The sequence below is a fragment of the Amborella trichopoda genome, chromosome 13 (assembly GCF_054954075.1).
Source record: "Amborella trichopoda isolate Santa Cruz 75 chromosome 13, AtrichopodaSantaCruz75HAP2 v2.0, whole genome shotgun sequence".
Taxonomy (NCBI): domain Eukaryota; kingdom Viridiplantae; phylum Streptophyta; class Magnoliopsida; order Amborellales; family Amborellaceae; genus Amborella; species Amborella trichopoda.
In genome coordinates, this window is record NC_142348.1 from 39,582,938 (window position 1) to 39,605,642 (window position 22,705).

At 37.0% G+C, this 22,705-nt stretch overlaps 1 long non-coding RNA gene across 1 annotated transcript; it reads left to right on the forward strand.

Moving 5' to 3' along the window:
- The first annotated feature begins 5,930 nt into the window (after window positions 1-5,930).
- LOC148779219 (uncharacterized) lies at window positions 5,931-6,368 on the forward strand. Its single transcript, XR_016046709.1, has 2 exons — window positions 5,931-6,050; window positions 6,141-6,368. It is a non-coding gene; the product is annotated as an uncharacterized LOC148779219 (long non-coding RNA).
- Window positions 6,369-22,705: the final 16,337 nt, after the last annotated feature.

Here is a 22,705-nt window from a genome sequence, read left to right on the forward strand (position 1 = left end):
TACAGTGTGTTATTTATTGGGTTTGAGTAAATCACTTCCCTCATAGTAGTATTTCATATCTTCGATATGTCATAGCTCCATGTCCCTAGGAACAGAAGATGCATCGCTTTAATGCGGAGCTACACCCCCCTTCTTTTGTGGGATTTTCATTATGGTTCTGTGTTTCAGATGGTCTAAAAAGGACCATTAATCAATGCAAGGGAATTTTTTTTGATGCTGTTAAACGGTTGTATTAAAGAGAGTATAGTAAGTGGAAGAGTGTTGCAGAGGAGACCCACAGCCCGGGTTTCATGCCATAAAGAAAAGACTACCCCGGAAGAGCAGTCCTATACAAACAAATGTTCGGGCATAGTACCAAAACCCGACGGAAATGGGCAACTGAAAACCAAAAGTGGGCCATAACACCTACCCCTTACAATGAAGAAAAGTAAAATAAAAAAAGGAAAACCAAAAAAGCAGACAATCACGGTCCCGAGCTATTGGTTGGCTCTCCATCTTTAGCCAGTTGGTCTGCCAGCGCTTTGGATTCCTGCATTCCCGCCAAATATGCCTCCATGAGACATCCATATCCCTGCAAATGTGAGTAATTTCATCAAAAATCAAAGCCAGATACCACGGGAGCGGCCCAGAGCCAGCAGCCCAGGTGATAATGTTTTCCACTATAAGTGGTTGAGGCCAAGATGGGTTAAGGATCTTAAGGCCGGTGAGCAATGCCAAAGACTCAGCTAATTGGGAGCCAGTGTGGCCAATGTTTTTGGAGAACTAATCAATGCAAGGGAATTATAGTGGTAGATTGAGCATGTTAAGGTAGATTGAGCATGTTAAGGGGCAGATACAATTGGGGATCACCTTGGAATCGCCACGGGAGTAATTAATACCGAGTGCGGACATGCTGTTCAAGTGTATTTAAGCATATTTTTTATGATTCATGTATGCACTTTAATGATTGGATTGTTCACTTTCAATTCTCTAATTGTGAACAGTCAAAATAAAAGTGGCAGCATATTCTATCCCAAGAAAATGTCAGTTATACAAGAAATCGTGAGTACATATGTTTTCCCAAACCTACTGCTGAAAATGCAGCATTGGGTCTATGCTTGATGCGATCTGGGAGGTTCTAATCTCTGGTTAACAAGCATATGTATGATATGGCAAGTTTGAGGGGAGAGGAGGAAAAAAAAAAAAACCCACTCTTCCAAGGGATTCTGAAAGGATTTGGTTGATTTTAGTCCTATTGAGGAAACTTTACATTGCATTCTTTAAATGCCATTGTCTTAAGTGATGCATGGCTGCATCGTGAGATCGACAGCAAAACTTGTGTTATTGGTCTGATGTCACCTTTAAACTTATCTTTGGTGGTAACTCTAGAAGCCAATCTGGTCCATTGTGCTTGGGGGTTGATCTGGATGTGATCAAATACTGAACAGCTCATACAGGTTTGATAGATTTAGCTTTCGACAGTGACCATAATCCTACCTGTGGGACCCTTCTCTCCATCAGATTGCTTCACATTGCAATTCTTGGGCAAGACTGATTGCCTCAATTTTATTTTTAGCTTAAGACTGCCCTGAGATTCGGGAATTCTCATTTAGATAAAGGTTGTATGGAATATTGTAATGTAAATATGATGGTCCGAAAATGGACAATAGGGAATTGATCAGCTGGTGTCATAATGTTGGTGAAGGATCAGGTTTCTGGAATGTAAAGATGAGTCCAAGGCTTCCCAGTTTTGGTGACTTCGGGTGCTGTAATGAATTTAGATCCAAGGGAAAAACAAGTCAACCACATCCTTGAGTTATAAGTTAAGCATGACTGGAAACTAAAAACCTAAAATGAAGCAACACTGATGAGACACATTTAGATTCAAAGTGCCCAAGATCGGCGCTTGTTCGATTAGTCAAATGTGGCAATACTGTACAGCACCAATAAAATTTTATTTCTAAAATTTAAGGATACATCCAACTTTAGAATATGGACACATTTATGAACATGTGCCTCACATGCCATTTTTTTAAATTATGCTAATTTGTACGGCAAGTGGTTGGTTCAATGGCCTGTACAGTGAATGGTTGTGGGTTAGATGTGGTCTGCATCACAGAATAATTGGTACAGGGGAATACTTTTAGATACTTTTCTGTGCGTAAAAATATCAGAGTGGAGTGTTGCATGGGAGAGGGGATGTGTTCATCACTTGGTTTGCAGGTTTCTTGTGTGTTTGACCAACATATGCTGGTGGCAGATGATTCTTATTCTTTGGTATCTAATATGCAGCATGGAGTTGTCGAATGGTTCGTCACATTATTCCTTTGGGAGGCTGTCCTTTTGCGTTGAGTGTGCCTTGAAGGATTTGGTGGAATTCAAGAAGCACCTTCATTCATTAAAGCTTCTCCATTTACATATAAGTGATGATGCTTAGTATGACTACATAAAGTTGTGGGTTGCAGGTTCATTATTGAAGATGGCGCAGTTCATGGTTGTTTTCTTGGTCTGGTGATTCAAAGACATGATTAAGTCGGAAGTGATGTTGGGCCAAGCTAGTAATAAATCAATATTAAAATACACATTTTCAACTTGGAAAAACACTTTTGTCTCACGTCCACTACCAAAGGCACGGTAATACTTTGGAGGGCATCAATTTTACTTTGTTATGGAATGTTTGGCTGGAATGTAACTAAGGATCTTTCAAGGTAAGGAGAGATCCATCCTAAAGTTATGGAGAACATCGAAACAGTGGTAGTTGAATGGGTGAGACAGCGTTTAGGGTTCAAGACTTAACACAACCTCGGACTTCATATGGAACTGGGAGAGCACTATAGCCAGATCTGATAGAACATTCAACTAGGTCCTCTTGCAGGTAACCACTAGAAAAAGGCACCATCAAAATTCAACTTTGTAGGGCAGTTGTGAGAGGAATACTTTGGGACATGGAGGGACCTCAATCTTAATCTTCTCAAGGCCCATAGACATTGCCAACTTGAGGCTTGTGCCCTCTTACAAGGTTTCAAGAGAGAGTGCAGTTGAGGCAAATGTTTATCTCAGATGAGTGGAGAGCATGCAAGTGGTCTAATGATCAGGTTGGGAAGAAGGTGAGAGATATTATACTTTCTAAGGCTTTTAGAGAGGGAAAGGGTGCTCTTAAGATATTTTTTCTTTTTGTCAAAGTCCTTCGCATGGTTGATAGTGACAAGCTTTCTATGGGTTACATATATGATGCTATGAAGAAATGCAAAAGAGAGATAGCCCAAAATTTCAATGATGAAGAAACCTGCTACAAACATGTTTGGGAGATTATTGATGAGAAGTGGGATAGACAGCTACATCGGCCATTGCATGCAGTTGGTTTTTATTTGAACCTAGCTTTTTTTTTATATTGACAAGGATATGCAAACAAATGACGCAATTATGAATGGATTTAATAAGTGTGTAGGGAGTTAGTCCCTGATCCTGATATGCAAGATATTATATGTGTTGATGAGCTGATAAATTATCAATAGAAACTAGGGCCCCCTTTTAATTGTCGAGCAGATTTTGGGAGCACCACTGACCGTCAGGATAAGATTTTTGAAGAGATAGCTCTTTTATCAGTGCCACACAAAATATCTCTTTTTATCATACTTGGTGCGGGGCTAATGTCATTGCAAATGGCTTGGCTATAACAAGGGGCTCTCAACAGATCTCTAATGCTCAATCCAATTTGGAATACAAAACCATATGTTACTTTTGAATTCTAGTAGCTTGCTTAACCATTTTGCAAGACTGTATTTTTTTTTTTTTGGTAATATCTCCATACCCTATTTTTACCACCTATTTCTTAAGAGACCCAAGGATTTATATTATTTATTGCTGCATAAAGTCTCAATATTTTTTATCTTTCAACCCCTTGGATCCCTTTGACTATATATTTTTGTTCTAAATAATTTAAAGAATGACTCATTTTCATTTGAAAACTAATACCTCCTTAACCCCTTAACGTATCCCGTTTCTTTCTCAAAACTCTCTCTCTTGTACATTCCACGCTTCCCATCGTCTTTCTTTAATACCCCAATCGTAGAGCCTACATTTACCATCATCTCTCTCTATCTGAATTTTATCTCTCTCACATACAAATACCTTAATTGTAGAGCCTACCATCCTCTCTCTCTTCTCTCGTTAGAACTCCGTCCTTTGGCGCTCCCTTTTATTGCTAAAAATACCATTACAAAAAAGTTGCAGATTCCAAGGGGAACAAGCAATTCGTGGCATCACATAATCACAAAAGCCATTCAACTTGAAGATTGAAACACATTTAAGCATAAAAACCATTCTCTTAGTTTTTTTTTAAAAAATTTTATTGTATCAAAAACATTCTCTTGTCTTACAAATCAAAATGCAGTTACAGTTCATTACAACATGTAAACAGATGAAGTCTACAAGAACTTTTTTATACGAGATTGATAATAAAAGGAATACACAAATCTAAAAACACCACAATAGGAATAGAATTACTTACAAACCCATTCCAGCAACTAGCGTATTGTCTACCAACATCAACACTAGGAATATAAAAACCATTGTGTGGTCAACCACAATCCATATGTGGCTGTGGTTCAACAAAATGGAACCCATGAATATTATTAATAGAAAATTAACAAACTAAACAAAATAAATACCAATTCCGCCAACAACAGCTTAAATACAAAAGGAAAAAGATAGAAATTAGCAATAATGCATATACGTTGGTAAACTTTCTCCCTGATTATGCGATTTGGGTATTTGAGATTTTGAAATCAAATGTACCTTGCAATTTGGTTATTTGAGATTTGAGAATCAAATGTGCTATGCGATTTGCGTATTTGAGATTTGGGAATCAAATGTGCTATGCAATTTAGGTATTGGAGAGAGAAAGAAAGATAAAGTTTTGATAGACAAAGAGGAGAGAGAGAGAGGATGGGGATGGTGGCCTCTACGTTTTTTATATTTGAGAGATAGAGAGAAAGAGGCAAAAGAGAGAGATGGAGTTTTGATAGAGAGAGATGATGGGGAGGGTGGGCTCTGCAGTTGGGGTATTAGAGAGAGAAACAACATATGTTAAGGGGTTAACGGGGCGTTAGCTTTCGAATAAAAGGAAGTCATTCTCTAAATTGTTTAGGACATGAATATATAGTAAAGGGGTCCAGAGGTTGGAAAATATAAAACAAAGACTTTATGCTTTCAGAAAGAATCTAAATCCTTGAGTCTCCTAAAAAATAGGTGGCAAAAATAGAAAGAATCTAAATCTTTGAGTCTCCTAAAAAATAGGTGGCAAAAATAAACATTGATGGAGATATTTACCCTTTTTTCTTTTAATTATGTCCACAACTTTTGTTTATGTACTTTACATGTTTGTTTATTATAGTTACCTCTTCTCAGAAAAAGCTTGGATAAACGTAACTTGGCAATTGCCGCTTTTCATAAAATAAAAATTCAATATCCACAAGTTTAAGCATTTAAAGAGTATCTGGATGCAATCTTAAACAATCCAATTAAGGTGCACCTTAAAATTTTATCATAACATGTAATTTGTTAAAAGAAATTATTGTTATTATCTTAAAATCTATTTTCATACCTAATTAGAAAATTTTAAATTTCAAAAATGGTTAAAATCAAGTAGATCTATAAATATATGAAAATCTTAAAAATGGACGGTCTAGATAATTTGTTGCAAGATCACTATTTCCAGGACTCAAAAACTTATTTTTTTTTTCATATTCATACATCTCAATGTTAAGATGATTGATTAGAGGATTTATTCACATTAAAACAACATTTCTGATAGATTTTTGAGGTGCATCTATGATTCTATATTTTAAGGTTGCATACTTATATAAACTGTTACCTTACTTCAATGCATAGTTCTTAAATGTGAGTGATGTTGTTTTGTCATTGTGAAGGTCGGGTGCAAACCACAACATATGACTTTAGCTGTTAACTATTTGGAAAACTCGCCTCCGTTTTGCTAGTTGATTGTTCAACTTGCTGAGTTAACTTGTTTTGGGTGGGGCCTAGTATAGTTATCCAAATAGCCTATGAGGGTAATGATTCTGTTTCAGAATCTTGATGTGGTGTTTTTTCGGATGAAAGGTGATTCTAAACTAAAGGAATCACATTTTCATTTTTTGCAGAATGCGATTCTACCTAGTTCAGGAATCTCGATTCTTGGATTGCGGGAATCAAGATTCCATATCGAGGACTTAATGATTTTTAACTACACAAGAATGCGATTATGCTTGTGAGAAACGTTGATGTCAAGTTTTTTGGAATTGCGAATCCATGTTATTTGGAATAAAGTTTCTATATTGTAGACATCGTGATTCCTTGCTGCGCAACAATGCGATTCTACTTATACTAAACGTTGATTGAAAGTATTAAGGAATTGCGAATCCATGTTATCGGGAAGCAATGTGAGCATAAGGAGAGCAGAAACCCTTCGACGTGTGCTCAATCATGAGTAAGCGCGACATGTATGAAAGGGTAAAAGAATTTGCAGTTGTTGTACGAGGCAATAAAAAGCAAAATTTAAAATAGGAGTAATATGTGAGCATATGGAGAGTAGAAACCCTTCGATGTGTGCTCAATTATCAGTTAGCGCATTTATGATAGCATGAGAGAATTTGAAGTTGTTGCACAAGGCAATAAAAAAAATTTAAAATATAAGTAATACGTTAAATTTTTTATTTTCTTATTTACGAATTTCCATCTTTCATATGTTACTTTTTAAGAACTCTTACCAAGAATAAATAATACTAAAAAAATATGCTACTTCAAATTTAATAATGTTTGATAAAGGTACTAAACTATTAATGTAATAATGTTTAATATATGATCGACACTCTCATTTCTTCAATTTGAATAAGAGGATAAAAAAGATTTTTTGTAAGTAAAATAAGAAGATAATAAGGATATGAGCGAAATGTCCTGTGTGGTGTTTTAGGTTAAATTAATTATTAAATATTAGAGAAATTGACTAAAAATTGAATAACTCAATTTTCAAAAGTCAAATAACTCAAAACTACATTTAACAATGAAGAATTACTATGTCATGTACTTATTTTATAATTAGAAGTGAAATCAGGGGAGCTTGCCCTTGTTGTCACTCCTTGTATGTCGTAGACTAGTTCCAGACCTTGTAGGCATAAAAGGGTTATCGGTAGACCGATTCCATTGTATGGGATTGTTCACAAGGATATCATAAAGGTTGACATTAGTACTTGGAGTCTTGGACTGAGTATATACAGATCAAAATTCGATCTTGTGGTAATGAGAAAAAATTTATATTTTTTGAATACTTCCCTCATATACCGGAGGGAATTGGTTTACAATTCTAGTAAGGGGAGAATCTCGATTCCATTACAAGGAGAATCACGATTTCGAAATTGTGAGAATGTTGATTCCAACTTTATGGGAACAATGATTCTAGAATTTTACGAATCACGATTTATTATTTTTGAGAATCACATAGTTTTAGAAATCACGATTCCAATAACCACCGAAACAAGTTGGGTCATGTGTGATTCCATATAGGTATGAAACAAGATTCTAACATGAAGGGGCATCGATTCTTGCAAATAGGAAACATGATTCCTAATTTTTTGAATCACGATTCTGAAATAGTGAGAATTATTTTTCTCAAATCCGAATAGTATGGACAGTGATTCCTAGATTCTGAAACTTCTGATACACGCAATTCCGATTCCATAAGGATTCAGAATCACAAACGTTTCCAACAACTATAGGGACCAAGTTGGTCACCGAGTTAAGAGTTCTCAAATATGTTGAAAAGGGTCTAATCCACTCCCACTTTTGTATGGACACTAACTGTAAAGGAAATAAGAATGAAAGGGGAAAAAAAAAAAAGCTCCCAAGAGAGTGGAAATAGAAAATAAAATTAAATTTTCTCGATCTATGTTGGGAATTGTGATTCTCAAGAGAGTTTGACGACGTATTGTGATTCTCAGGAGAGTTTGACCACACAACATAAGCTCATGGTTGTGGACATTTGCGTACAGAGATGGAAGAGAAAGAGTGAAATTAGTAGGTATCCTAGAATTAGGTAGCGGAAATTTAAAACAAAGAAAATAGAGGGAAGAAAGAAATGCGAAGAATACTCTCAAAAAAGCTAGGCAGGTTCCCAAGTGGTGGTAGTCGATGATTTGGGAATCATAGAAGAGATAGAGATACATTACATGACATCTTCAACAAAGCTCAACCCTAAAGCTTCAAAGCTTGTAGATAATTTTGGACATCTCTGCAAAGGCAGTTGAGATGTGTGGCAGAGGTTTCTTCATCACCAGGTTTGCCCTGACGTAGGCACGATGCTTGCACATCCAGAGGGCCTTATAGACTATCTAACTTTAGTTGGGGAAATGAGTACCAGATTTCTACCTGAGGAGGGGAGGGTGGTTTCTTTCTCTCGTTCTTAGGAGGAAGCATTGGAACAAATTGGGAAAACTATATGTAAAACGAGTAGTCCCTAGGCGCTTGTTATAAGGCCTCGATCTGTACTTATACACTCTACTCGTTGTCTACTCCACAAGCCACCACATGATAGGCAATGGGTTAAAAACTGTGCAAGGATCTGTGTCACTGTTGACCTGAAAAAGGGCCTCCCAGACAATGCTATTGGTGTTATGATTCGAAAGGCGCAGTATTTAAAGTGTGTTCGATCAGCCATGAACACGTTGTCTTGGGCATGCCCGAGAATGATCATCGAGGAAACTCAAACTGTGGATAAGAAGCCATTGGATTACCAAGGTATGCTTTGAGGCCTCAGAACTAGGAATTGGATCAGACCTAAGGGGCACCGATGCCCCCAATGCTGCCATGTGCGGGAGACGATTTTGCCCCAATATGTGCCCCAAGAAGGGGGAGGGGAGGGGAGGAAGGGTGTGGGTGTGGGTGTGGAATAGTAGAATGTCCACCCCTAGCCTCTCCCCTTATAGATCGGATCTCCTCTAGGATTGCAAGTACTTAATACTCAACCACTCCTTAAATGATTAAGGAGCAGGCCTGCCTGAAATATCAATTCCCTAGTGAGCATTCCCACCTGAACCTTTACCAGGCCTGGCAAAGTGATTGAGGAGGAGCAATCAAAATATCAAGGTCTTCGTATCCGATAAGTCTATCTAGAAAGGGCTGGATGAACTAATGTCAATGGGTACAAGCCTCGCTGCTCGGAAACACCTAGATATAGATTTATTTGATAATAAATTGATAAAAGAAAGAAAATAGAACCTATAAGTATGAAGTTAATATCAGGTGGAATGAGATGGCTTATTCTATTAAGAAAGTGGAAAAAGAAGTTTTAAGAGAAATAAACTTGGTGGTGAAGTCATGAAATTCAAATAGCTATTAGCGAAAAACGATCATGTTAAAAAGCTTGGTAATGAAATAGAAGTGATCAAGACTTATAATAATATAAAAAATGCAAGAATAACACTAAGAAAATAGAAAGGCTTAGCTTGAGGCATATGATGATCTATTTAATAAATTAGGGTAAGAGGTGAAAAGATATCTTCAAACTGGCAAAAATGATAAAGAGGATATGTAGGGATCTAGATCGTATTAAATGTATTCAGATTGAGGGTAAAAGGGTCTTGATGAAGGATGACGAGGTCAATAGATGGTGGAGAATTTATTTCAAAATTGTTAAATGACAACCACTCTTAGAGCACAACATTGGGAAGAACCTTGACATAAATGAGGTTGGAGGTCATAGATGCATTCATAGGATTAGGATACCTAAAGTGAGAAGCTTTGTGAAGATGAAAATAAGAAAGGCTTTAGGATTATCTTGTATATCAACAGAGGTTTGGAAGTGCATAGGAGAGACTGACATGTTCAACAATATCTTCAGGACAAAGAAAATGCCAAATGAATGGAGAAAATGTATTGTGGTACCTATTTCCAAAAATAAAGGAGATATACAGAGTTATATGAACTATCAAAGGATCAAAGTTATGAGCCACATTATAAAGTTGCAGGAAAGAGTGATTAAGCAAAGATTATGACATGAAACAAGTTTATCAAAAATCCATTCTATTTTATGCTAGAAAGTTCAACCATTTAAGTTATTTTCCCACTTAGGCAATTGATTGAGAAGTTTAGGGAGAAGATAAACGACCTTCACATGGTCTTTATCGATTTAGAAAAGCATACGATAAGGTACCTAGAGAGTTAATTTGGTAGATGTTGGGAAAGAAAGGAGTCTCTAGATGGACAAGTAAGTTTTCAAAGGAGAGCTAACTAGTGTGAGGATAATTACTGGATGGACAAGTGAATTTTCAATGACAATAGGCCTACACCAAGGGGTCAGTATTGAACACATATCTCTTTACTTTGATTATGGACAAGTTAACTAGGTATCTTTTATAGGACGAGTTGTCTTAATGTATTTTGGTTGTAGATGACATTGCTTTAATTGATAAGATAGAGACGGTCTAGCCATGTGCATCATTGACTTAGAAGAACACCAGTTAGGAGGCATTATTCGGTTTAAGTGAAAGGCTTTAAAAGGGTAAGGGGAAGGCTCCAAAGGATATGGATGGAAGCAATGAGAAGAGATATGGTGACTTATAATTTGACAGAGAATATGGCCCTTGATAGAGCGGAATGGCAGAACATGATTCATGTAGCCGACCCCAAATAGTTGGGATAAGGTTCAAATGATGATGATGATCTAAAGAGAAATTATAGTTGAGATAAAGATGTTGAGATAGATGAGTGGCAAGACAAGGATGGATGCAATTCGATGAATATATTTGAGGAAACTTAGAGGTCTCTCCAATATAAGATCAAATGTGGGAAAGTAAACTTAGGTGGTCTGGTCATATGCAACGTCAACCTAAAACAACACCAATTCAGAGGGGTAATGTGGTTCCAGTGGAAGACTCTAAAAAGGCAAGAGAAAGGCCCTAAAGGACATGGATGAAAGTAGTGAGAAAAGATGAGATAACTTATGGTTTAACTAGGGGAATGACCCTTGATAAAACATAATGACATAACATGATTCATGTGCCTGCCATCCAAATAGTTAGGATAAGACTCAGATGATGATGATAATGATATTGGATATTTTAAATAGTATCTACACAATCAGTTATTCCCCAAAAAATTAATAATGTTTACACATGAATTGTATAAAGAAAGTAGTATTGACTTATATGATATGTTAGTTTAATGTTGCTTCTAATTAAGCTTATTAAGTGTGTAAGTTGAGATACTCATTTATAAGGTCCTTGAAATTAATTTCTACGGGAGTTGATTTATTAGTTTATGAATGTTGTTGTATTCTTTCATAATCATGGTACTACAAACAATGAACATCCTTTCCCGGTCCTGAATATGTGAACATTAGCATTTTCTTGCTTCTAGTGATTTTCTCATTATCTTTCTCAAGCGATATTTGTGCTAGTTTTGTTCATTGTAGTTCTTATGAACTTAGGGCCTTCCCCGTTCGTTTTAATTGATTTGTATTTCTGCAAATGTTTCAAGTTTTTGTTGAATTTCGTGGGAGGGACCCTTCCCCAAATGCTTTTCTCCGGCACAATGGCCTATTACCTGAAGTCATGTCAGTGTAATGTATTAGTTATGATGGATAAGTTTGGGTATGTCAGTATATTACAAGTGTCCTAAATGCATTATGGCAAGTTTATGTGAAGGGTGCGGTTTTTGTAGAGCTAAGGCTCTAAATAATGAAAGTAAAATGCACCTTCAAATAGTGTCAAGAAATGTGGTTTCAATACTAATAATCTTTGTGATAGCCTTAAAATATATTTTCATATCTAATTATAAAATTTAAAGCTTAAAAAATAATGTATATAGAGAAGATCTATGATACTTGAAAATCTTGAAAATTGACGGTCCAAAAATGCATTACAAGATGCATTATTTGCAAAACTTGAAATCCATGTTTTTCTCATGTCCATGCATCTTGAAGTTTCGATGATCATATTGATAATATTTGGGCATCAAAACAACCTCTTTTTGTGAAATTTTTGAGGTGCGCCCTAATTGGATTGTTTAGAGCCACGCCCCTATATAAACTTTGTCCATATGTAAACCTTGTAGGTGTATAATTGACTAGCATTAAATGCAATTGCAAGAAAAACAATTTTTTTTTTATTGTGCGATTAAATAGAAGGGATTTATTTATGTTGTATTTGTAGAAAGGACAAACACAACATGTTACTGTTTCGATGTGTTTTGTGACACTTGAACAAAAGTGTAATAAAAAAGAAATTATAAAGAAATTATAAGGTTGTTGATAGGGCTGATACACAGGAACCAACACCAACAATCATTTCTATCAAAACAATCTCAAAACAGTTTGAGGCGTGATGCAACGGGAAGCTGTTGGAATTTTTTTTTTTTTTGAGGTGAATGGGGAGAGGACGACTACCCTTTGTAGGAATTGAGCCTAGGATGTGGCGTTGCAAATCGTCAAGCGCTAACTAACGAAGCCCATACTCTTTTTCTACTTCTGGAGGCTCTTGTTCAAAGAATTTAAACAATTGGATGAAAGATAAACTTATATTGTTTTGAGTGGAGATTAACTCGCAAGAAGGGATGGGTGCTTTTCGGTTGGCGGCCAATGTGTAGTTATTTGGACTATGAGTTAGTAAGGACTAGCGTAAGTTCAATACCATCGAAGTTCACTCCAATTCAATTCAACGTGATCTGAAATTTGATTGCAATGATCCGCAAATTGTGATCCATTATCCTATACAAGATTTTAAATCACAATCTTTTGAAAGTGATCCATCCATGAAGCAACTGATCACAAAATTGAGAAACCTCTATGAAATTGTTAACATTTGAATTTCAATTTTAAAAAGTTCAAATTAGAATGTGATTTCTTGTAATTGGCGAAATCTTTCTCAAGGCATCATCAAACATTGATTTGAAGGATGATAGACTCAAGAACAACAAATGATTAAGCAGTGTATCCAATTCAACCAATCCATAAAAGCACTCTAAGCTATAAGAGGGGTACCTTCTTTGTGCGAATTGAGTTAATAAGAGAGAGAGAACAATTGGTGAAGCAGAAGTAGCACAAAGCCCATCTTCACTACAGGTCCACCACGAAGATTCATTCTACATTCGTAATTGCTAGGTGAGTTTAGTTTAAGTGATATACTTCGATATTTTGTCTACCTTATGTACTTGACCAACTGATCAAAGGTATTTGGATTTACCTAACCAAATCTGGGTGTAAATAAAACAAGGTGACTAAGGTCCAATGGAACTACTCCCTGAATCTATATTTTAGTGAAAAAGACTACGATCTTTAATGATCAATGGCGAGTTTAATTTCTCAGTGATGGTGTTGTGGTAAATTCCAGTTTAAGACTTTTTCTCATAAATTTTTCCTTAAGCATACTTAGAGCATATCAAATTTCTGAGTAAATCAAATTTATGGCGACTTTTGGGTAAAGTTTCTTTCTCTTCTCTCATTGGCACTCAACTAACCCACTAAGGGTTTCAAGCCAATTAGGCTATATCTTGAAAAATTACAAGATGGTGATTGTGGGATTCTTCACGATGGGGTGAGCGGTTGTTACATGCACCATGACAAGTTGAGAGCTAAGTAAAGTGACAATGTCAGACAACAAGCCAGCAATGCAACCTATGCCATAGCCTATGAATGATGGGACAAAGCTAAATGGCAGAAATTCCATTACAACAAGCACAAAGTCCTCCCCAACGGTACTAGCTAGAGGAATGATCTAGCCTACTACCCTAAGATTCACAACCAAATATCAAGCTTCGATCTCGAGCCTAGTCAGAATCGTGGCAAAAGCTCACCGCTCTATACCACCAATTCCATCAAAAATCATGCTTAAAAGGTGATTCGACGACCAGGTTTCCAGGGAAAGGTACCCAACACCACCGTTTTCTGGCAAGAAGGCCATTGTGTTACCAGACCATAGTTTAACAAAAACTACAATGAAAACTAGAAAGAAGAGTATATCACTTCTTAGAGCAGTGGTGAACACACCTCTCATGATTATTGAGTCTCTTAAAAGGCAAAAGCACGTACCTAAAAGAGTTATACATAAGGGAAATGCCTAGAATAAAGTGATTATTTGATAACGAGGGTTCGTCCCTTGGATAAGGCTGTGGCCCTATAAAGCATGGTGCAACCTAAAATGTGGCGTAGGCAGGTGGAATTTTACCTCACTTGGTGGACCTATTCGAAGGTGTTTGGTTTAAAAGGTTGAAGCATCATAATGCGAAACGAATGAATTTTGACATTTTAAAAGAAAATCCCTCTTACCCATTGATGAGGTTAAGAAAGCGAGAAACGCCTATGCAGGTTGTGACTTGCCATATGACTAACACAACTACTCGTGGAGAATGATCGAGAAGACCTGGTACATTCGCGGTAGTATTGATGAGCCCTATGGGGAGGTCTTTGATTTTACTGTTACCAAAAGGGTAAGGGCCCAAATCCCCACGAACATTCCATTTTTTTTTTTCTAGAATGGGTTTGGGCTAGTGGTGGTGCTACCATTTGTGGCACAACTAAGGTATGGGTTTGGGTAGTAAGGGCGGCAAAAAGCTCTGAGCCACTTAGGATTAAGGTGCATCACCGGGCCATGCAAGATGCCAATGTGATCTCGTTGGAGCACATACCGCCTTCAAAAGAGAAAAAACTACCTCAAATGGAGAAGAAGATTGTGGAGGAGCTACGGATGCAACCCACTGCTAATGTAATGATGGTTGGAAGGGAACTCTCCCTATAGCAAGAGGTCTAGGCTCCGAGAGTTAAGGGCATTACTGGTTAAAAAAATGAGGTGGAAATCGCTGCCATGAGACAACCCCAAATGCCTACCTCTCATGAAGGGACATTGATGGATGGAAAAATTATGCTTAGTTTTAATTTCTATTCAATTTCAATGATATAGACTTTTATTTTAGTTCTAGGGTTTAATTTTGGGGTTTTTTTAGTTTTTAGAAAATTTAGGTTTTATATAGTTTTTTTATTTATTTCATGAGTACTATTCACAAGTTTTCCTATTCACAGAGGTAAAATTGTCATTATGAAATTTATATTTAAGTTATGACTTTTTGGTCAAAAGTTAAATTGTAAGGATAAATATTGTCCAAAATAATGATTTTTCAATATAAATAAGGGCATGGAAAGATTGGAAAGTCATTCATATATTATTCTTTAAGAAAATAATGATTGTCTTATAAAAAAAAGTTAATGCTTGAGCTCCAAATAAGAGAAAACCTTACGATTTCTTCAAAATTGCTTGTGTCAAGGTGCTTCTTGCTTATTTTTTATGTTTCTTCACGTTCTCCTTTATCAGACATACATGAAGCACATGGCCACAAATAATGCTCTACCCTCTATGACATCTCTTCAAGGGATGTTTGCAACCCCAGTACTGGTCTCACCACTAACGGCACTCTAGCAAGGGATGGTGCCCACAACCATGCAATTATTGACCACCAATAACTTACAAATCAGCCCTGTGGCTATCCAGACTATGGTGATGGATGGTCTCAAGAGCTTGCAACTACATGGAATGCAAATGGCAGAAGTATAGCAAAAACCCCATCTGGCATATATGGAGGAAACTCCATTCCTACCTAAAAAAAGAGGAAGTAGATTTCTCAATCTGGTAGGACTAAGTCACCCAAAAAACATATTGCTCACTATTTGTCAGCTTGTATGAATACAAGGCATGAACATCTGTTAGTTTAATAATTTGTGAAAACCCTGATAAGAATGTCTTTTACTTGGTATTCAAGCCTCCTATTGGGGTTGATAACGTCTTAGAGACAGCTTGAGGAAGCCTTATATTTATACTCGAAATTACGAACAGGGGACTCTGCCCCCTCCTTGGTTTTAGGTGCAAACAAATCAATGAGTTGCTAAAGTATGGGTCCCATCAAATTACGTTTCGAGGGAAAATCGGGTCTTAAGTCCTTATCCCTCTTAAATCACCGACAAAGCCAGCCTCCTTACTATCTTAACCTTGGAACTCAATGAAGAAAGCTTTTGAAATGAGGCTTTAAGAAAATAGATTTAGAAAGAGAACAAAGAAAAAGAACCATAGTTAAACAACTAAACTATGAAGATGCAAATAAACAGGAGTAAAGAATCTAACTACAAGAAGAAGAATAATAAATTAAAGAGCATGGAGATAAGAGAGTGAATCTAATCTAAGCATACATGACATATAATGACAGAGAGAAATAATAATATGGAAATACAAGCATGGTTACGAAGAAAGAAAATGATGAGATCCTCATCAATGAGACAAAGAGATATGAGTATAAAATGGGAATAAAGATAAGAATATAACATGAGAAGAAATAAAATGGGAGAGAGGGAGAGAGAAGAAAGCTAATACTACTAATTAACATGCAATAAGATTAACAAAACTAAATATAAGAAATAAATAAAAGGAAAGAGCATAGGAAAAATTGTTATGGCAAATGAGATAGAGAGAAATAGGAAATAACTCATTAAAAAGGGGAGAGAATGATAAGTGGATGCAAGTCACCAGTAGAAGATAATAAAGGACAAGAAAAATGAATGCAACATGAAGAGGATAAGAGAGACTAAGTTATTGAATAAAATATAAAGGAAAAAAATACAGTAAGTTTGAAAGAAAGTAGAATACAAGAAGGATGAACGAAATGAGATTTAAACAACATAATAAAGGAAAAGGGAAGAGATTGAGGTATGTCTCCCTAACTAAAATAGAGAAAGATCAATAAAGGAGAGATAAATAATCGCTACATTGAAAAGACAAGAGGTGGGAGATATCTACATTATTGAATGAGTAAGAGGAAGAAGAGAAAGATACCACAAATTAAAAGAAATAGATATAATAAAAGAGAGAAAACAACCACACAATAATGAGATGAAAGATTGGGATGAGAAGAGAGAGAGGGCTTAACCTATCAAAAAAAAAAAGTTATGAGGAAACATCAATATAGCAAACTAAATGAAATGGATGCTCATGAAAGATAAAGAAAATAAATACATACTAAAGAAAAGGGGAGAAGAGGGAGATCTTCCTCTTGAAAGAAAAAAAATAAACATAACAAATTCAACGAGGGATAAATATTGCTAAGGAAAGAAGGGAGGCTATTTAATGAAGAGAATGAAAAATGATGGGGGTGTTGAAAAGAGAATATCTATACTACTAGACAAAGAAATAAAGAAGAGTAATAAATGTCATAAAACAATACAAACTAATCAAAGGGGAGATGATCATGCAATGATAAGAAGAAGGGAAAAATGGGTTTGAATATAATTAATCATGCATATTAAATACCACATTAAAGGAGAAAACAAGGAAAAATGGATAGGATCATAAATAGGGGAAAATAAAGGGAACATGTATAAAGTAGTGAAAAGAAGAATAAATGCAAGAATCAAAAAAACAAGAAATAAAAGTCATAAAACGAAGAAAAGGAAGAAGAAATCCATAACTTCTAAAAAAATAAATGCTAAGAAGATCAATGAAAAGAGGAAGAAAACAACATTTAGGCCTGGCCCCCAGGCCATGCGCTCAGAGTCGGCATCAATTCAAATTGTAAAGTTGCACAATCAATTACAAACTTTTTTGGTTTTTATCGGGGCAAGTAGAAATAGAAAGAAGAGGACCCAGAAGGTCTTATTATCTGGACCGCCTTCGGTTTACAGTGTAGTGTGCAGGAGTTCGTAGTTGTAGTTTTGGATTGAATGGTATGGTAGGATGAGGGGATTGCTCAAGTAGGCTCACCTTGGGGCTCTTCTCTGGACCTCAAGTATAAGCTTAAGCTTAAGATTAAGAGATTTTGGGCATAGCCTAGGCACAAGATTAAGAGAACTTGAGCAGAGTTTCGACTCAAGATTTAGGAAGGTTGAACCTTTTGCCTAAGGTAAAAATGGCTATTTATAGGCGAAATGAACCCATGACAGTCAGAATGAGAACTTTAATGACACTTGGATTGACACTAGCACTAGTTGGAATGGCACCAGTGCTGGTTGAAATGGCGTCATGCCATTAATGTTGTAATAATGACAAATTATTCATTAATGTGAGTTTTGTACAAATTGTAAGAATCTGGTGCCATTACGGCGGTATTTTGACTGCCTTCAAACACTGTTCAAGAAACGTGTCGCGTTCTGGTGGCTCCGATTTGAGTCAGATGGACCAATCACAGCTTAAAGCTATTCCAACTTGCACCAGTGGCATTTGGATTACCGTCAGATTTCATTTTTCTCACCATTTTAGTTGTACATTCATCTAATCGTCATCCAATGAGAGTTTGACAACCTCATTGTGTACTAACGTCTGACATTTCAGTACGGGCTTGTCATGTCGACGGGTAAGGACTAACATGTCAGCCTCTCGCTTCAGTCACATCGGCCACGCTGTGTCCCGTCTGGTGAAGGCCTCTAGACCTAGCGCAGGTGGAAATGGGGTCGGTGGCATTAACATTACCGCCAAGCTTCTCGATCATGTTGCAGCTCGAAAAGGGAGGCCTGAGGCTTGGCGCCATTTGGCCTCGCGCTGGCACTAATGGGAATGGTACCAATAATTTGGTCTCCCGGGTAGCTAAGATGCTTTTGGTATATCATCGTTGGACTTTTGATAGGGCTTTGGTGACCGTTGAGGTAACATCAGAGCCTTTCCTGCTGAATGCTTCATGATCAAGTCATTTTTGGGTCTTGCCTTGTTTTGCCTCTTGACACATTTGGTCCCACTGGAGCAATAAGGGTTTGGTGGAGACTAGGTTTACGAAGAAGGGGTCCTGGTGGGGTAAATGGTTTAAAATACTTGGGTGGTTTGCCTGAGACATTTCAACCTATCCATAACCTTTCCAGTTGAGATCGGGTGTCTACACCTTCCGTGCATGGTTTTATAATGTCTAGAGGGATACCCTCTTGCATGAATTGATGGATACTAAACAAAGACCAAATGAGTTTGTCATCTAGTTCATCATAAGATGGCAAAATCTCAATCTCAACCGAAGGACTCCAATGGAGGAATGACAAGCTATTCAATTGTCTATTAGGAGCAAGTCGAGATCATCATCACACTTTGAAGCAACTTTACCCATTAACTTCAATGACATGAGAATGTCAGCTATAAATATTGAGTGTCCTCCCTACAAATGAGTGTCATTTAAACATGTCTTTGTCAGCAGAAATATCCATTGTGAAAATTCAAACCTCAACCAACAAAGGCAGCCATGGATACCTGATGATTGACATGGAGGGAAAACATAACCAAAATAATAAATTGCGGCAATTGCTAAAGGTAGGTGTTTAGGACGTTTTTTGACATTACCTAAACCACACCTTACTCTATTTTTGGAAAAACTAGCCCCACTTCAACAACTTCAACACAAACTTAAGACAAACTAGGCCCTCGAGCAAGATACTAAGTATTGAGCCTACAATATATCACTCAATACTAGGACAGTCGTGTGGTCCAAGGGTCCCAAATATAATTTGCACCCCAGTATTCTTTATTAATGGTGAACCTTCTCCTTACATATACTCTAAGTGCACTCTGGTTGACCTCACTTCATAGACTCTACTTCAGTGTGCTTTGGTGCATAAAAGATATACATTGAAAGATATATTCTAATGTATATGTCTTTAGCACTTTCTCATAGTGCACTATGGTCCATAACAAATTTTCCCTTGTTAGTCAAGTTTTAAAGTACTAGAACTAACATTATATGTTTTGGATAAAGAAATATCAGAAATCTAATAAGTATGTCGATCATTTTGGCATATAAAGCTGAGGTAATATATATATATTACTAATACTTTGCTAGAAGTATAAGTTGGACTCTTCCCATAGCTAAATCGTTTGTATTGGAGGTATACAACACTAAAATATCCTCCTCCCTCCCGCTCCCTTCCTCCCCCCCAATTTTTACATGTAAGCATTACCCTATTGAAAAAATGACAGGATAAGGATGAAGTCCCCCCCCCCTCTGCCCAATTTTTACATGTAAGCATTACCCTACTAAAAAAATGACAGGATAAGGATGAAGTCCTCCCCCCCACCCACCCATCCCAAAACTTTGCAAGAAGACCCCAAAACTTAGCAAGAAGATTGTGGCCTCAAGAGGGGTTGTATATGTTGACATGTATCTTAAAATACTCAACACATGGAAACACACTATCTCGGTGAGGTATGGAGCCTAACTATCACACTGCCCATTATGCCACTACAGTGCAACTACCAAGCACATCAATAGACCACGAAAAAGGAGCTCTCCAACATATACATACAAACGACCACACCCACATAAGGCAGGTGACTGGTGGTGAATGTGTACACAAGCAATAGTTACCTCTTGATTAAGTCGAGGGAAAATGGCTTTGACTTCGTCTTTGAAGAAAGGGATGCCTCATCCTCCCATTTCCTCTTTTATGGTGAGAACCATATGTGTTCCCATCAAACCAGCTAGTTAGCAGTCTCCAACATGAATTATGTTTTTGCTTGTTTCCATCCCATTGTATCTTCTTTCTTTGTTGGAAAGCTCCCCACATATGAAAGTGCACACATCATGGACATGCTAATTGTAATCCTGGTGCGAAGGCCTTGAGTATGATGATCAGTGAACCACGACTTAATTGCTATTGGATATCGTCCTGGGGAAGAAGGGGAAGATTGGAACGTCTCTGGTCCATCAATTGCTATCGATATCGTCGTGGGGAAGAAGGGAAAGATTGGAAAGTCTTTGACCCATCCTTCACGAGAGAAGGTGCAGGGCCCAAAACAAAAGGACTTGTTTCCGTCAAGTTACCTGAAAGCTCGATTACTACTAACTGATACTGGTCAACAATTACCTAGGAAGAAGTGTGCTTCCTCTCACTCATTCCCAATCACTAACACCCTAAGTTGAGCATATAACAATTACAAGGCTGTTTTGAAACCTCACGTTACTGAGCGTTGTTCAACAACAACCTCCTCTGGTGCGAATTTTGTGAGTCCCATCATGTTTATCCCAACTCCCTGTGTCATACACAAAAACTACCCTAGTATGGGATGGCTATGGGTTCTAAGCTCTACGTAAAGATAAGGGAGGGTATAGACCATAGTTCAAGCCTTCAGTAAGCGACTAATTGGGCTGAGAATAAGCCAGTGTAGGTCATCCATTATTCTTATCTTTGAAAACTACCACAGTGTAGGATGACTATAGGTTATGCAAGTTTAAGGGGGTATGGACTATACTCAAGCCTTCAGCAAGAGACTAGTTGGACTGATACTTATATCTACACTAAGAGGGGTCAAGCTAATATAGGCCGTCCATTATATTTATCTTTGAAATCTACCCTAGTGCGGGATGACTATATGTTCTAAGCTCTATGCAAGCATATGGGGGTTATAGACTATAGTTCAAGTCTTCAACGAGCGACTAGCTGGATCAATAATTATATTTACACTATAAGGAGTCAAGCCAATGTAGGTCCTCCATTATATTTACCTTTGAAAACTACCACAGTGTGGGATGACTATAGGGTCTACGCTCTACACAACATAAGGGGGATATAGACTATAGTTTAAGCCTTCAGCAAGCGATTAACTGGGGTGATAGTTATATTTATGCTAAGAGGTGTCAAATCGATGCAGGTCTTCCATTATATTTACCTTTGAAAACCACCCCAGTGTGGGATGGCTATAGGTTCTAGGCTCTGCACAAGTATAAATGGGTCTGAACTATAATTCAAGCCTTCAGTGTGCAATGAACTGAATTGATAATTATATCTACACTAAGAGGGATCAATTTATTTTCCTTCAATTTTAGTTTATTTTCCTTTCTTTTATTGTTATGTTGTTTTCTTTGTTTCTTAATGGATTTTGTGTGATTTTACATCGGCTTTGCTGCCAGAGAGGGCTGGTCTTTTGAGAATAGGATATATCTTTGAACCATAATTTGATAGATCCCCCAATTCTTTATTAAATTTTAATTGTTCAGTTTAAAGCATAAGTTTGGGTGAGGTTTCTTCTGATATCTCATTAGATTTGTGTCGTAATTAGTTTGATACCCACTATGGGGCACGTCAAGGTTGAGGTCAAGCACACGTAAGCAAAACCTGATCCTTGAACTCCATTCTATGACCTATTTTTGAAAAACCAAGAAACCTAGTCTCAATGTACAACATAAATCTGAATCCAAAAAGGGTAGAAATGAAACGACGAGAGCAATATTGTAGAACAAAAACTATGTGACGACACATAATGAGTTGTTAGAAAGTTCTTGGGCTTGCCATCCAATGACACACTCTACATCATAGGAGAGAGCTTGGCCTGCGACAAAAAGTGTGTCACAAGTCTGAAACAGGCCCGGTTCACCCCCAATTGAGCCTAGTTCAACTCCCTATGGCAGTTTTTGGGGGTAGATTTCTTCCTGCATTTTATATTTTCATATTTATTTAAAGTGAAATTTATTTAGAGTTAGAGTTTTCTTGTTTTATTTCCTCTTGTTACATGTTGTGTCACACTTTTCACCCACATGCACCCGTATGTTGCTTTCTACAACTTTGCACACAATTATTTCTCAAAGGCAAAGTATAGAATGAGACCATTTACTTTTTATACAAAGTAGACACAATAATCTTGACCATTGAATGTAAAGTTGGGTGGCGTCAATTATTCCTTTGACCAAGCTCAAACTTCAAAAGAAATTTTCTCGAACTTTGTGACACATCCAA